Here is a 14,667-nt window from a genome sequence, read left to right as displayed (position 1 = left end):
TTTCCCAGACTGTCCTAAGATCTGCTGCAGTGACCTGAGATGCCAGGTAGCAGCCCCAGACCTCTCCAAGGATGATACTCAGACGTTATTTTCCCCTCATAACACACGCTCTTCTCAGGGTCTGACCAACCTTCCTCCCAGACATGTCACACACTGACCTGACACTGATACAGGGCCCTGAGATCCCAAGTACAGCCCAAGAAGTCTCCAAGGAGGCCACAGGAAATGTTTTTTACCTTCTGGAGACACCTCCTCTCCAGCTTCCACCCAGATCTTCTGACAGGCATCTCCTGCTCTCTTCTCTCTTTGGTTTAGGGCCATCACATCAGAGGCAGCAGCCCCTGACACCTCCAAAGGAGACAAACGAGATCTGTTTTCTCCTGTAATGAAAGATTTTGCTTCAGCATCATCCCATGCTTCCTCACAGGCAAGTTCTGGTGTCTTTTAGCGGGGATTTCGCAAGCCTAATCCTGGGTAGCAAACCCAGACGCCTCCAAGAAGGTACCCAGATGATTTTTCTCCCTGATAATTCACTCTCCTCTCTGGGATCTGACCAGGATTTCTCCCAGACATGCCCCAGACTCTCCTGCACCCTGTTGCAGGGATATCAGATCCAAGGAAGCACCCTCACAATCCTCCAAGGATGCCACCTGAGATATTTCTGACCTTCTGACAAACTCTCCCACCTCCACAATCCAACCAAGATCCCTCCCAGGAATGGACTGGAGTCTTTTCAACTCTGCTTTAGGGAGGCCTAATCCTGGGTAGCAGCCCCAGACTCCTCCAAGGAAGATACCCAGACCGATTTTCTCCCTGAAGAATGGTCTATTCTCTGGGATCTGACCAAGATTCCTCCCAGACATGTCCCAGATTGTCTAAAAGCTGCTGCAGTGCCCTCAGACGCCAGGGAGCAGACACAGACTCCACCAAGGAAGATACCCAGACCAATTTTCTCCCTGAAGAATGGTCTATTCTCTGGGATCTGACCAAGATTCCTCCCAGACATGTCACACACTGCCCTGACAATGATACAGGGGCCTGAGATCCCAGGTACAGCCCAAGAAGTCTCCAAGGAGCCCACAGGAAATGTTTTTTACCTTCTGGAGACACCTCCTCTCCAGCTTCCACCCAGATCTTCTGACAGGCATCTCCTGCTCTCTTCTCTCTTTGGTTTAGGGCCATCACATTAGAGGAAGCAGCCCCTGACACCTCCAAAGGAGACAAACGAGATCTGTTTTCTCCTGTAAAGAAAGATTTTGCTTCAGCATCATCCCATGCTTCCTCACAGGCATGTTCTGGTATCTTTTAGCGGGGATTTCGCAAGCCTAATCCTGGGTAGCAAACCCAGACGCCTCCAAGGAAGGTACCCAGATGATTTTTCTCCCTGATAATTCACTCTCCTCTCTGGGATCTGACCAGGATTTCTCCCAGACATGCCCCAGACTCTCCTGCACCCTGCTGCAGGGATATCAGATCCAAGGAAGCACCCTCACACTCCTCCAAGGATGCCACCTGAGATATTTCTGACCTTCTGACAAACTATCCCACCTCCACAATCCAACCATGATCCCTCCCAGGAACGGCCTGGAGTCTTTTCAACTCTGCTTTAGGGAGGCATAATCCTGGGTAGCAGCCCCAGACTCCTCCAAGGAAGATACCCAGACCGATTTTCTCCCTGAAGAATGGTCTATTCTCTGGGATCTGACCAAGATTCCTCAAAGACATGTCCCAGACTCTCCTGCACCCTGCTGCAGGGATAGCTGATCCAAGGAAGCACCCTCACACTCCTCCAAGGATGCCACCTGAGATATTTCTGACCTTCTGTCAAACTCTCCCACCTCCACAATCCAACCAAGATCCCTCCCAGGAACGACCTGGAGTCTTTTCAACTCTGCTTTAGGGAGGCCTAATCCTGGGTAGAAGACCCAGACTCCTCCAAGGAAGATACCCAGAACGTTTTTCTCCCTGAAGAGTGGTCTATTCTCTGGGATCTGACCAAGATTCCTCCCAGACAGGTCCCAGACTGTCCTAAGAGCCGCTTCAGTGGCCTGAGACGCCAGGTACCAGCCCCAGACTCCTCCAAGGATGATACCCAGACGTTTTTTTCTCCCTCATAACACACGCTCTTCTCAGGGATCTGACCAACCTTCCTCCCAGACATGTCACACACTGACCTGACAATGATACAGGGCCCTGAGTTCCCAGGTATAGCCAAGAAGTCTCCAAGGAGCCCACAGGAAATGTTTTTTACCTTCTAGAGACACGTCATCTCCAGCTTCCACCCAGATCTTCTGACAGGCATCTACTGCTCTCTTCTCTCTTTGATTTAGGGCCATCACATCGCAGGCAGCAGCCCCTGACACCTCCAAAGGAGACAAACGAGATCTGTTTTCTCCTGAAAAGAAAGATTTTGGCTTCAGCATCATCCCACGCTTCCTCACAGGCACGTTCTGGTGTCTTTTAGCGGGGATTTCGCAAGCCTAATCCTGGGTAGCAACCCCAGACTCCTCCAAGGAAGGTACCCAGATGATTTTTCTCCCTGATAATTCACTCTCCTCTCTGGGATGTGACCAGGATTCCTCCCAGACAAGCCCCAGACTCTCCTGCACCCTGCTGCAGGGATATCAGATCCAAGGAAGCACCCTCACACTCCTCCAAGGATGCCACCTGAGATATTTCTGACCTTCTGACAAAGTCTCCCACCTCCACAATCCAACCATGATCCCTCCCAGGAACGGCCTGGAGCCTTTTCAACTCTGCTTTAGGGAGGCCTAATCCTGGGTAGCAGCCCCAGACTCCTCCAAGGAAGATACCCAGAACGTTTTTCTCCCTGAAGAGTGGTCTATTCTCTGGGATCTGACCAAGATGCCTCCCAGACAGGTCCCAGACTGTCCTAAGAGCCGCTGCAGTGGCCTGAGACGCCAGGTAGCAGCCCCAGACTCCTCCAAGGATGATACCCAGACGTTTTTTTCTCCCTCATAACACACGCTCTTCTCAGGGATCTGACCAACCTTCCTCCCAGACATGTCACACACTGACCTGACAATCATACAGGGCCCTGAGATCACAGGGACAGCCCAAGAAATCTCCAAGGAGGCCACAGGAAATGTTTTTTACCTTCTGGAGACACCTCCTCTCCAGCTTCCACCCAGATCTTCTGACAGGCATCTCCTGCTCTCTTCTCTCTTTGGTTTAGGGCCATCACATCGCAGGCAGCAGCCCCTGACACCTCCAAAGGAGACAACCGAGATCTGTTTTCTCCTGTAAAGAAAGATTTTGGCTTCAGCATCATCCCACGCTTCCTCACAGGCAAGTTCTGGTGTCTTTTAGCGGGGATTTCGCAAGCCTAATCCTGGGTAGAAACCCCAGACTCCTCCAAGGAAGGTACCCAGATGATTTTTCTATCTGATAATTCACTCTCCTCTCTGGGATCTGACCAGGATTCCTCCCAGACATTCCCCAGATTCTCCTGCACCCTGTTGCAGGGATATCAGATCCAAGGAAGCACCCTCACACTCCTCCAAGGATGCCACCTGAGATATTTCTGACCTTCTGACAAACTCTCCCACCCACACAATCCAACCAAGATCCCTCCCAGGAACGGCCTGGAGTCTTTTCAACTCTGCTTTAGGGAGGCCTAATCCTGGGTAGCAGCCCCAGACTCCTCCAAGGAAGATACCCAGAACGATTTTCTCCCTGAAGAATGGTCTATTCTCTGGGATCTGACCAAGATGCCTCCCAGACAGGTCCCAGATTGTCCTAAAAGCTGCTGCAGTGCCCTCAGACCCCAGGGAGCAGCCCCAGACTCCTCCAAGGAAGATACCCAGACCGATTTTCTCCCAGAAGAATGGTCTACTCTCTGGGATCTGACCCAGATTCCTCCCAGACATGTCACACACTACCCTGACAAATGATACAGGGATCTGAGATCCCAAGTACAGCCCAAGAAGTCTCCAAGGAGCCCACAGGAAATGTTTTTTACCTTCTGGAGACACCTCCTCTCCAGCTTCCACCCAGATCTTCTGACAGTCATCTAATGCTCTCTTCTCTCTTTGGTTTAGGGCCATCACATCGCAGGCAGCAGCCCCTGACACCTCCAAAGGAGACAAACGAGATCTGTTTTCTCCTGTAAAGAAAGATTTTGGCTTCAGCATCATCCCACGCTTCCTCACAGGCAAGTTCTGGTGTCTTTTAGCGGGGATTTCGCAAGCCTAATCCTGGGTAGAAACCCCAGACTCCTCCAAGGAAGGTACCCAGATGATTTTTCTCCCTGATAATTCACTCTCCTCTCTGGGATCTGACCAAGATTCCTCCCAGACAGGTCCCAGACTCTCCTAAGAGCCGCTGCAGTGGCCTCAGACCCCAGGGAGCAGCCCCAGACTCCTCCAAGGATGATACTCAGACGTTTTTTTCTCCCTCATAACACACGCTGTTCTCAGGGTCTGACCAACCTTCCTCCCAGACATGTCACACACTGCCCTGACAATGATACAGCGCCCTGAGATCCCAAGTACAGCCCAAGAAGTCTCCAAGGAGCCCACAGGAAATGTTTTTTACCTTCTAGAGACACGTCATCTCCAGCTTCCACCCAGATCTTCTGACAGGCATCTCCTGCTCTCTTCTCTCTTTGATTTAGGGCCATCACATCGCAGGCAGCAGCCCCTGACACCTCCAAAGGAGACAAATGAGATCTGTTTTCTCCTGTAAAGAAAGATTTTGGCTTCAGCATCATCCCACGCTTCCTCACAGGCAAGTTCTGGTGTCTTTTAGCGGGGATTTCGCAAGCCTAATCCTGGGTAGAAACCCCAGACTCCTCCAAGGAAGGTACCCAGATGATTTTTCCCCCTGATAATTCACTCTCCTCTCTGGGATCTGATCAGGATTCCTCCCATACATGCCCCAGATTCTCCTGCACCCTGCTGCAGGGATATCAGATCCAAGGAAGCACCCTCTCACTCCTCCAAGGATGCCACCTGAGATATTTCTGACCTTCTGACAAACACTCCCACCTCTACAATCCAACCATGATCCCTACCAGGAACAGACTGGAGTCTTTTCAACTCTGCTTTAGGGTGGCCTAATCCTGGGTAGCAGCCCCAGACTCCTCCAAGGAAGATACCCAGACCGATTTTCTCCCTGAAGAATGGTCTAATCTCTGGGATCTGACCAAGATTCCTCCCAAACATGTCCCAGGCTGTCCTAAGAGCCGCTGAATTGGCCTGAGACCCCAGGTAGCAGCCCCAGACTCCTCCAAGGAAGATACCCAGACCAATTTTCTCCCCGAAGAATGGTCTATTCTCTGGGATCTGACCAAGATTCCTCCCAGACATGTCCCAGACTGTCCTAAGTGCTGCTGCAGTGGCCTGAGACGCCAGGTAGCAGACCCAGAGTCCGCCAAGGATGATACCCAGACCTATTTTCTCCCTGAAGAATGGTCTATTCTCTGGGATCTGACCAAGATTCCTCCCAGACAGGTCCCAGACTGTCCTAAGAGCCCCTGCAGTGGCCTGAGACGCCAGGTAGCAGCCCCAGACTCCTCCAAGGATGATACCCAGACGTTTTTTTCTCCCTCATAACACACACTCTTCTCAGGGATCTGACCAACCTTCCTCCCAGACATGTCACACACTGACCTGACAATCATACAGGGCCCTGAGATCCCAGGTACAGCCCAAGAAGTCTCCAAGGAGGCCACAGTAATTGTTTTTCACCTTCTGGAGACACCTCATCTACAGCTTCCACCCAGATCTTCTGACAGGCATCTCCTGCTCTCTTCTCTCTTTGGTTTAGGGCCATCACATCGCAGGCAGCAGCCCCTGACACCTCCAAAGGAGACAAACGAGATCTGTTTTCTCCTGAAAAGAAAGATTTTAGCTTCAGCATCATCCTACGCTTCCTCACAGCACATTCTGGTGTCTTTTAGCGGGGATTTCGCAAGCCTAATTTTGGGTAGCAACCCCAGACTCCTCCAACGAAGGTACCCAGACCAATTTTCTCCCTGAAGAATGGTCTATTCTCTGGGATCTGACCAAGATTCCTCCCAGACAGGTCCCAGGCTGTCCTAAGAGCAGCTGCAGTGACCTCAGAACCCAGGTAGCAGCCCCAGACTCCTCCAAGGAAGATACCCAGACAGATTTTCTCCCTGAAGAATGGTCTATTCTCTGGGATCTGACCAAGATTCCTCCCAGACAGGTCCCAGACTGTCCTAAGAGCCGCTGCAGTGCCCTCAGACCCCAGGTACCAGCCCCAGACTCCACCAAGAAAGATACCCAGACAGATTTTCTCCCTGAAGAATGGTCTATTCTCTGGAATCTGACCAAGATTCCTCCCAGACAGGTCCCAGACTCTCCTAATAGCTGCTGCAGTGGCCTGAGACGCCAGATAGCAGCCCCAGACTCCTCCAAGGATGATACTCAGACGTTTTTTTCTCCCTTATAACACACGCTCTTCTCAGGGTCTGACCAACCTTCCTTCCAGACATGTCACACACTGACCTGACAATCATACAGGGCCCTGAGATCACAGGGACAGCCCAAGAAATCTCCAAGGAGGCCACAGGAAATGTTTTTTACCTTCTGGAGACACCTCCTCTCCAGCTTCCACCCAGATCTTCTGACAGGCATCTCCTGCTCTCTTCTCTCTTTGGTTTAGGGCCATCACATCGCAGGCAGCAGCCCCTGACACCTCCAAAGGAGACAACCGAGATCTGTTTTCTCCTGTAAAGAAAGATTTTGGCTTCAGCATCATCCCACGCTTCCTCACAGGCAAGTTCTGGTGTCTTTTAGCGGGGATTTCGCAAGCCTAATCCTGGGTAGAAACCCCAGACTCCTCCAAGGAAGGTACCCAGATGATTTTTCTATCTGATAATTCACTCTCCTCTCTGGGATCTGACCAGGATTCCTCCCAGACATTCCCCAGATTCTCCTGCACCCTGTTGCAGGGATATCAGATCCAAGGAAGCACCCTCACACTCCTCCAAGGATGCCACCTGAGATATTTCTGACCTTCTGACAAACTCTCCCACCCACACAATCCAACCAAGATCCCTCCCAGGAACGGCCTGGAGTCTTTTCAACTCTGCTTTAGGGAGGCCTAATCCTGGGTAGCAGCCCCAGACTCCTCCAAGGAAGATACCCAGAACGATTTTCTCCCTGAAGAATGGTCTATTCTCTGGGATCTGACCAAGATGCCTCCCAGACAGGTCCCAGATTGTCCTAAAAGCTGCTGCAGTGCCCTCAGACCCCAGGGAGCAGCCCCAGACTCCTCCAAGGAAGATACCCAGACCGATTTTCTCCCAGAAGAATGGTCTACTCTCTGGGATCTGACCCAGATTCCTCCCAGACATGTCACACACTACCCTGACAAATGATACAGGGATCTGAGATCCCAAGTACAGCCCAAGAAGTCTCCAAGGAGCCCACAGGAAATGTTTTTTACCTTCTGGAGACACCTCCTCTCCAGCTTCCACCCAGATCTTCTGACAGTCATCTAATGCTCTCTTCTCTCTTTGGTTTAGGGCCATCACATCGCAGGCAGCAGCCCCTGACACCTCCAAAGGAGACAAACGAGATCTGTTTTCTCCTGTAAAGAAAGATTTTGGCTTCAGCATCATCCCACGCTTCCTCACAGGCAAGTTCTGGTGTCTTTTAGCGGGGATTTCGCAAGCCTAATCCTGGGTAGAAACCCCAGACTCCTCCAAGGAAGGTACCCAGATGATTTTTCTCCCTGATAATTCACTCTCCTCTCTGGGATCTGACCAAGATTCCTCCCAGACAGGTCCCAGACTCTCCTAAGAGCCGCTGCAGTGGCCTCAGACCCCAGGGAGCAGCCCCAGACTCCTCCAAGGATGATACTCAGACGTTTTTTTCTCCCTCATAACACACGCTGTTCTCAGGGTCTGACCAACCTTCCTCCCAGACATGTCACACACTGCCCTGACAATGATACAGCGCCCTGAGATCCCAAGTACAGCCCAAGAAGTCTCCAAGGAGCCCACAGGAAATGTTTTTTACCTTCTAGAGACACGTCATCTCCAGCTTCCACCCAGATCTTCTGACAGGCATCTCCTGCTCTCTTCTCTCTTTGATTTAGGGCCATCACATCGCAGGCAGCAGCCCCTGACACCTCCAAAGGAGACAAATGAGATCTGTTTTCTCCTGTAAAGAAAGATTTTGGCTTCAGCATCATCCCACGCTTCCTCACAGGCAAGTTCTGGTGTCTTTTAGCGGGGATTTCGCAAGCCTAATCCTGGGTAGAAACCCCAGACTCCTCCAAGGAAGGTACCCAGATGATTTTTCCCCCTGATAATTCACTCTCCTCTCTGGGATCTGATCAGGATTCCTCCCATACATGCCCCAGATTCTCCTGCACCCTGCTGCAGGGATATCAGATCCAAGGAAGCACCCTCTCACTCCTCCAAGGATGCCACCTGAGATATTTCTGACCTTCTGACAAACACTCCCACCTCTACAATCCAACCATGATCCCTACCAGGAACAGACTGGAGTCTTTTCAACTCTGCTTTAGGGTGGCCTAATCCTGGGTAGCAGCCCCAGACTCCTCCAAGGAAGATACCCAGACCGATTTTCTCCCTGAAGAATGGTCTAATCTCTGGGATCTGACCAAGATTCCTCCCAAACATGTCCCAGGCTGTCCTAAGAGCCGCTGAATTGGCCTGAGACCCCAGGTAGCAGCCCCAGACTCCTCCAAGGAAGATACCCAGACCAATTTTCTCCCCGAAGAATGGTCTATTCTCTGGGATCTGACCAAGATTCCTCCCAGACATGTCCCAGACTGTCCTAAGTGCTGCTGCAGTGGCCTGAGACGCCAGGTAGCAGACCCAGAGTCCGCCAAGGATGATACCCAGACCTATTTTCTCCCTGAAGAATGGTCTATTCTCTGGGATCTGACCAAGATTCCTCCCAGACAGGTCCCAGACTGTCCTAAGAGCCCCTGCAGTGGCCTGAGACGCCAGGTAGCAGCCCCAGACTCCTCCAAGGATGATACCCAGACGTTTTTTTCTCCCTCATAACACACACTCTTCTCAGGGATCTGACCAACCTTCCTCCCAGACATGTCACACACTGACCTGACAATCATACAGGGCCCTGAGATCCCAGGTACAGCCCAAGAAGTCTCCAAGGAGGCCACAGGAATTGTTTTTCACCTTCTGGAGACACCTCATCTACAGCTTCCACCCAGATCTTCTGACAGGCATCTCCTGCTCTCTTCTCTCTTTGGTTTAGGGCCATCACATCGCAGGCAGCAGCCCCTGACACCTCCAAAGGAGACAAACGAGATCTGTTTTCTCCTGAAAAGAAAGATTTTAGCTTCAGCATCATCCTACGCTTCCTCACAGCACATTCTGGTGTCTTTTAGCGGGGATTTCGCAAGCCTAATTTTGGGTAGCAACCCCAGACTCCTCCAACGAAGGTACCCAGACCAATTTTCTCCCTGAAGAATGGTCTATTCTCTGGGATCTGACCAAGATTCCTCCCAGACAGGTCCCAGGCTGTCCTAAGAGCAGCTGCAGTGACCTCAGAACCCAGGTAGCAGCCCCAGACTCCTCCAAGGAAGATACCCAGACAGATTTTCTCCCTGAAGAATGGTCTATTCTCTGGGATCTGACCAAGATTCCTCCCAGACAGGTCCCAGACTGTCCTAAGAGCCGCTGCAGTGCCCTCAGACCCCAGGTACCAGCCCCAGACTCCACCAAGAAAGATACCCAGACAGATTTTCTCCCTGAAGAATGGTCTATTCTCTGGAATCTGACCAAGATTCCTCCCAGACAGGTCCCAGACTCTCCTAATAGCTGCTGCAGTGGCCTGAGACGCCAGATAGCAGCCCCAGACTCCTCCAAGGATGATACTCAGACGTTTTTTTCTCCCTTATAACACACGCTCTTCTCAGGGTCTGACCAACCTTCCTTCCAGACATGTCACACACTGACCTGACAATCATACAGGGCCCTGAGATCCCAAGTACAGCCCAAGAAGTCTCCAAGGAGCACACAGGAAATGTTTTTTACCTTCTGGAGACACCTCCTCTCCAGCTTCCACCCAGATCTTCTGACAGGCATCTCCTGCTCTCTTCTCTCTTTGGTTTAGGGCCATCACATCGCAGGCAGCAGCCCCTGACACCTCCAAAGGAGACAAACGAGATCTGTTTTCTCCTGTAAAGAAAGATTTTGGCTTCAGCATCATCCCACGCTTCCTCACAGCACATTCTGGTGTCTTTTAGTGGGGATTTCGCAAGCCTAATCCTGGGATGGAAACCCCAGACTCCTCCAAGGAAGGTACCCAGATGATTTTTCTACCTGATAATTCACTCTCCTCTCTGGGATCTGACCAGGATTCCTCCCAGACATGCGCCAGATTCTCCTGCACCCTGTTGCAGGGATATCAGATCCAAGGAAGCACCCTCACACTCCTCCAAGGATGCCACCTGAGATATTTCTGACCTTCTGACAAACTCTCCCACCTCCACAATCCAACTATGATCCCTCGAGGAACGGCCTGGAGTCTTTTCAACTCTCCTTTAGGGAGGCCTAATCCTGGGTAGCAGCCCCAGACTCCTCCAAGGAAGATACCCAGAACGATTTTCTCCCTGAAGAATGGTCTATTCTCTGGGATCTGACCAAGATGCCTCCCAGACATTTCCCAGACTGTCCTAAGATCTGCTGCAGTGACGTGAGATGCCAGGTAGCAGCCCCAGACCTCTCCAAGGATGATACTCAGACGTTATTTTCCCCTCATAACACACGCTCTTCTCAGGGATCTGACCAACCTTCCTCCCAGACATGTCACACACTGACCTGACAATCATACAGGGCCCTGAGATCCCAAGTACAGCCCAAGAAGTCTCCAAGGAGGCCACAGGAAATGTTTTTTACCTTCTGGAGACACCTCCTCTACAGCTTCCATCCAGATCTTCTCACAAGCATCTCCTGCTCTCTTCTCTCTTTGGTTTAGGGCCATCACATCGCAGGCAGCAGCCCCTGACACCTCCAAAGGAGACAAACGAGATCTGTTTTCTCCTGTAAAGAAAGATTTTGGCTTCAGCATCATCCCACGCTTCCTCACAGGCAAGTTCTGGTGTCTTTTAGCGGGGATTTCGCAAGCCTAATTCTGGGTAGAAACCCCAGACTCCTCCAAGGAAGGTACCCAGATGATTTTTCTACCTGATAATTCACTCTCCTCTCTGGGATCTGATCAGGATTCCTCCCATACATGCCCCAGATTCTCCTGCACCCTGCTGCAGGGATATCAGATCCAAGGAAGCACCCTCACAATCCTCCAAGGATGCCACCTGAGATATTTCTGATCTTCTGACAAACTCTCCCACCTCCACAATCCAACCAAGATCCCTCCCAGGAACGGACTGGAGTCTTTTCAACTCTGCTTTAGGGAGGCCTAATCCTGGGTAGCAGCCCCAGACTCCTCCAAGGAAGATACCCAGACCGATTTTCTCCCTGAAGAATGGTCTATTCTCTGGGATCTGACCAAGATTCCTCAAAGACATGTCCCAGGCTGTCCTAAGAGCTGCTGCAGTGACCTCAGAACCCAGGTAGCAGCCCCAGACCCCTCCAAGGAAGTTACCCAGACCGATTTTCTCCCTGAAGAAGGGTCTATGCTCTGGGATCTGACCAAGATTCCTCCCAGATATGTCACACACTGACCTGACAATGATACAGGGCCCTGAGATCCCAAGTACAGCCTAAGAAGTCTCCAAGGAGCCCACAGGAAATGTTTTTTACCTTCTGGAGACACCTCCTCTCCAGCTTCCACCCAGATCTTCTGACAGGCATCTCCTGCTCTCTTCTCTCTTTGATTTAGGGCCATCACATCGCAGGCAGCAGCCCCTGACACCTCCAAACGAGACAACCGAGATCTGTTTTCTCCTGTAAAGAAATATTTTGGCTTCAGCATCATCCCACGCTTCCTCACAGCACATTCTGATGTCTTTTAGCGGGGATTTCGCAAGCCTAATCCTGGGTAGCAACACCAGACTCCTCCAAGGAAGGTACCCAGATGATTTTTCTCCCTGACAATTCACTCTCCTCTCTGCGATCTGACCAAGATTCCTCCCAGACATGCCCCAGACTATCCTGCACCCTGCTGCAGGGATATCAGATCCAAGGAAGCACCCTCACACTCCTCCAAGGATGCCACCTGAGATATTTCTGACCTTCTGACAAACACTCCCACCTCCACAATCCAACCATGATCCCTCCCAGGAACGTCCTGGAGTCTTTTCAACTCTGCTTTAGGGAGGCCTAATCCTGGGTAGCAGCCCCAGACTCCTCCAAGGAAGATACCCAGACCGATTTTCTCCCTGAAGAATGGTCTATTCTCTGGGATCTGACCAAGATTCCTCAAAGACATGTCCCAGACTGTCCTAAGAGCTGCTGCAGTGCCCTCAGACCCCAGGTAGCAGCCCCAGACTTCTCCTAGGAAGATACCCAGACCTATTTTCTCCCTGAAGCATTTTCTGTTCTCTGGCATCTGACCAAGATTCCTCCCAGACATGTCCCAGACTGTCCTAAGAGCCGCTGCAGTGCCCTCAGACCCCAGGAAGCAGCCCCAGACTCCTCCAAGGGAGATACCCAGACCGATTTTCTCCTTGAGGAATGGTCTATTCTCTGGGATCTGACCAAGATTCCTCACAGACATGTCCCAGACTGTCCTAAGAGCTGCTGCAGTGCCCTCAGACCCCAGGTAGCAGCCCCAGACTTCTCCTAGGAAGATACCCAGACCGATTTTCTCCCTGAAGAATGGTCTATTCTCTGGGAACTGACCAAGATGCCTCCCAGACATGTCCCAGGCTGTCCTAAGAGCTGCTGCAGTGACCTCAGAACCCAGGTAGCAGCCCCAGCCTCCTCCAAGGAAGATACCCAGACAGATTTTCTCTCTGAAGAATGGTCTATTCTCTGGGATCTGACCAAGATTCCTCCCAGACAGGTCCCAGACTCTCCTAAGAGCCGCTGCAGTGCCCTGAGACCCCAGGTAGCAGCCCCAGACTCCTCCAAGGAACATATCCTGACGTTTTTTTCTCCCTCATAACACACGCTCTTCTCAGGGATCTGACCAACCTTCCTCCCACATGTCACTCACTGACCTGATGCTGATACAGGGCCCTGAGATCCCAGGGACAGCCCAAGAAGTCTCCAAGGAGCCCATAGGAAATGTTTTTTACCTTCAGGAGAAACCTCCTCTCCAGCTTCCACCCAGATCTTCTGACAGGCATCTCCTGCTCTCTTCTCTCTTTGGTTTAGGGCCATCGCATCGCAGGCAGCAGCCCCTGACACCTCCAAAGGAGACAACCGAGATCTGTTTTCTCCTGCAAAGAAAGATTTTGGCTTCAGCATCATCCCACGCTTCCTCACAGCACGTTCTGGTGTCTTTTAGTGGGGATTTCTCAAGCCTAATCCTGGGTAACAACCTCAGACTCCTCCAGGGAAGATACCCAGATGCTTTTTCTCATGTTAGATAAGATTTTTGTTCCAGGATCCTCACACTTTTCCTCCAATCATGTCTTGGGAGTCTTTTCAGATCTTCTTTAGGGGTGTCTAAGCCTGGGTGGCAGCCCCAGCGTTCTCCAAGGAAGAGAAACAGAGGTTTTTATCCCTGAAATCTTGCTCTATTCTCTGGGATCTGCATAAGATTCCTCCCAGACATGTCCTAGACTGTTCTGAGCCCTGCTCCAGGCACCTGATATCCCATGTAGCAGACCAATACTCCTCCAAGCAAGTCAGTGTAATTTTCAATTTTTTTTAAATCTGTATAGCCATGTTCTGGACATTTGGTACATCTAACAGTTACTTTTTCTGCTAGTCCTGTCTCCAAAATATGCTGCTGTTCATGCCTGTCAATGACTTGAAAGCTTGTCACGTAATTCCTCAGTAGAGGGTAACAGAAATAATTTGTTTTATGGGACAAATACTTCTCATACACATCACTACCTCCGTACTGGTACAACGATTCAACAGTGTAATAGTGAATTCAGTGTTACTGGTAGTATTCTACAAGAACACATTGCCTGGTAGTATTCTTGACAGGTTTTTTCAAACAGTTTCAGCTTCAAGACTTCCCTTCCCACACTGACAAAGGGAGCAACCCCAAGCAGAAATTCTCTCCCCATCCTTGTCATTGATTTGCCACCAATCAGAATTAATAATGTTTGATTCCAGTATGAATACAGAAATATTTTAGTAGGGTTACATGTTTACATTTATCTTGCATTTTGCACATCTAACCAGCAACCAATGCTACTACAAACGCCTCTGTATAGCCCTGTACCAAGGCCGAAGAATTGGTCAGTAATCATTTACTAGGTACACCTATATACTGCTTAGGGAATTAGATTTAGAATTGAAAATAATTCTGTTTGAAGTCGTTAGAGATGTCTAGACACAGAAGTAATTTATTACCTAGAATACATTGGATAATGTCTCAGATGTACCACAACTCGAGATTAATGAGAACTGGGAGAATGAACTGTCACAGTTTACAGATCTCTGCCAAGGAACAGTGAAACTAGGTAATGGGTAATTCCGGCAGGGGGAGATCGCGACCACCGACTCATGGGCCACCGACCCAAATCACACCCCAGACTCATTTCTAGAGATTTCTAAGCTTTAGTGCGCAGAATCGGAAGTAGGAGGGAAGT

The sequence above is a fragment of the Athene noctua genome, chromosome 9, assembly GCF_965140245.1.
Source record: "Athene noctua chromosome 9, bAthNoc1.hap1.1, whole genome shotgun sequence".
Taxonomy (NCBI): Eukaryota; Metazoa; Chordata; class Aves; order Strigiformes; family Strigidae; genus Athene; species Athene noctua.
This window is presented reverse-complemented; position numbering follows the sequence as displayed.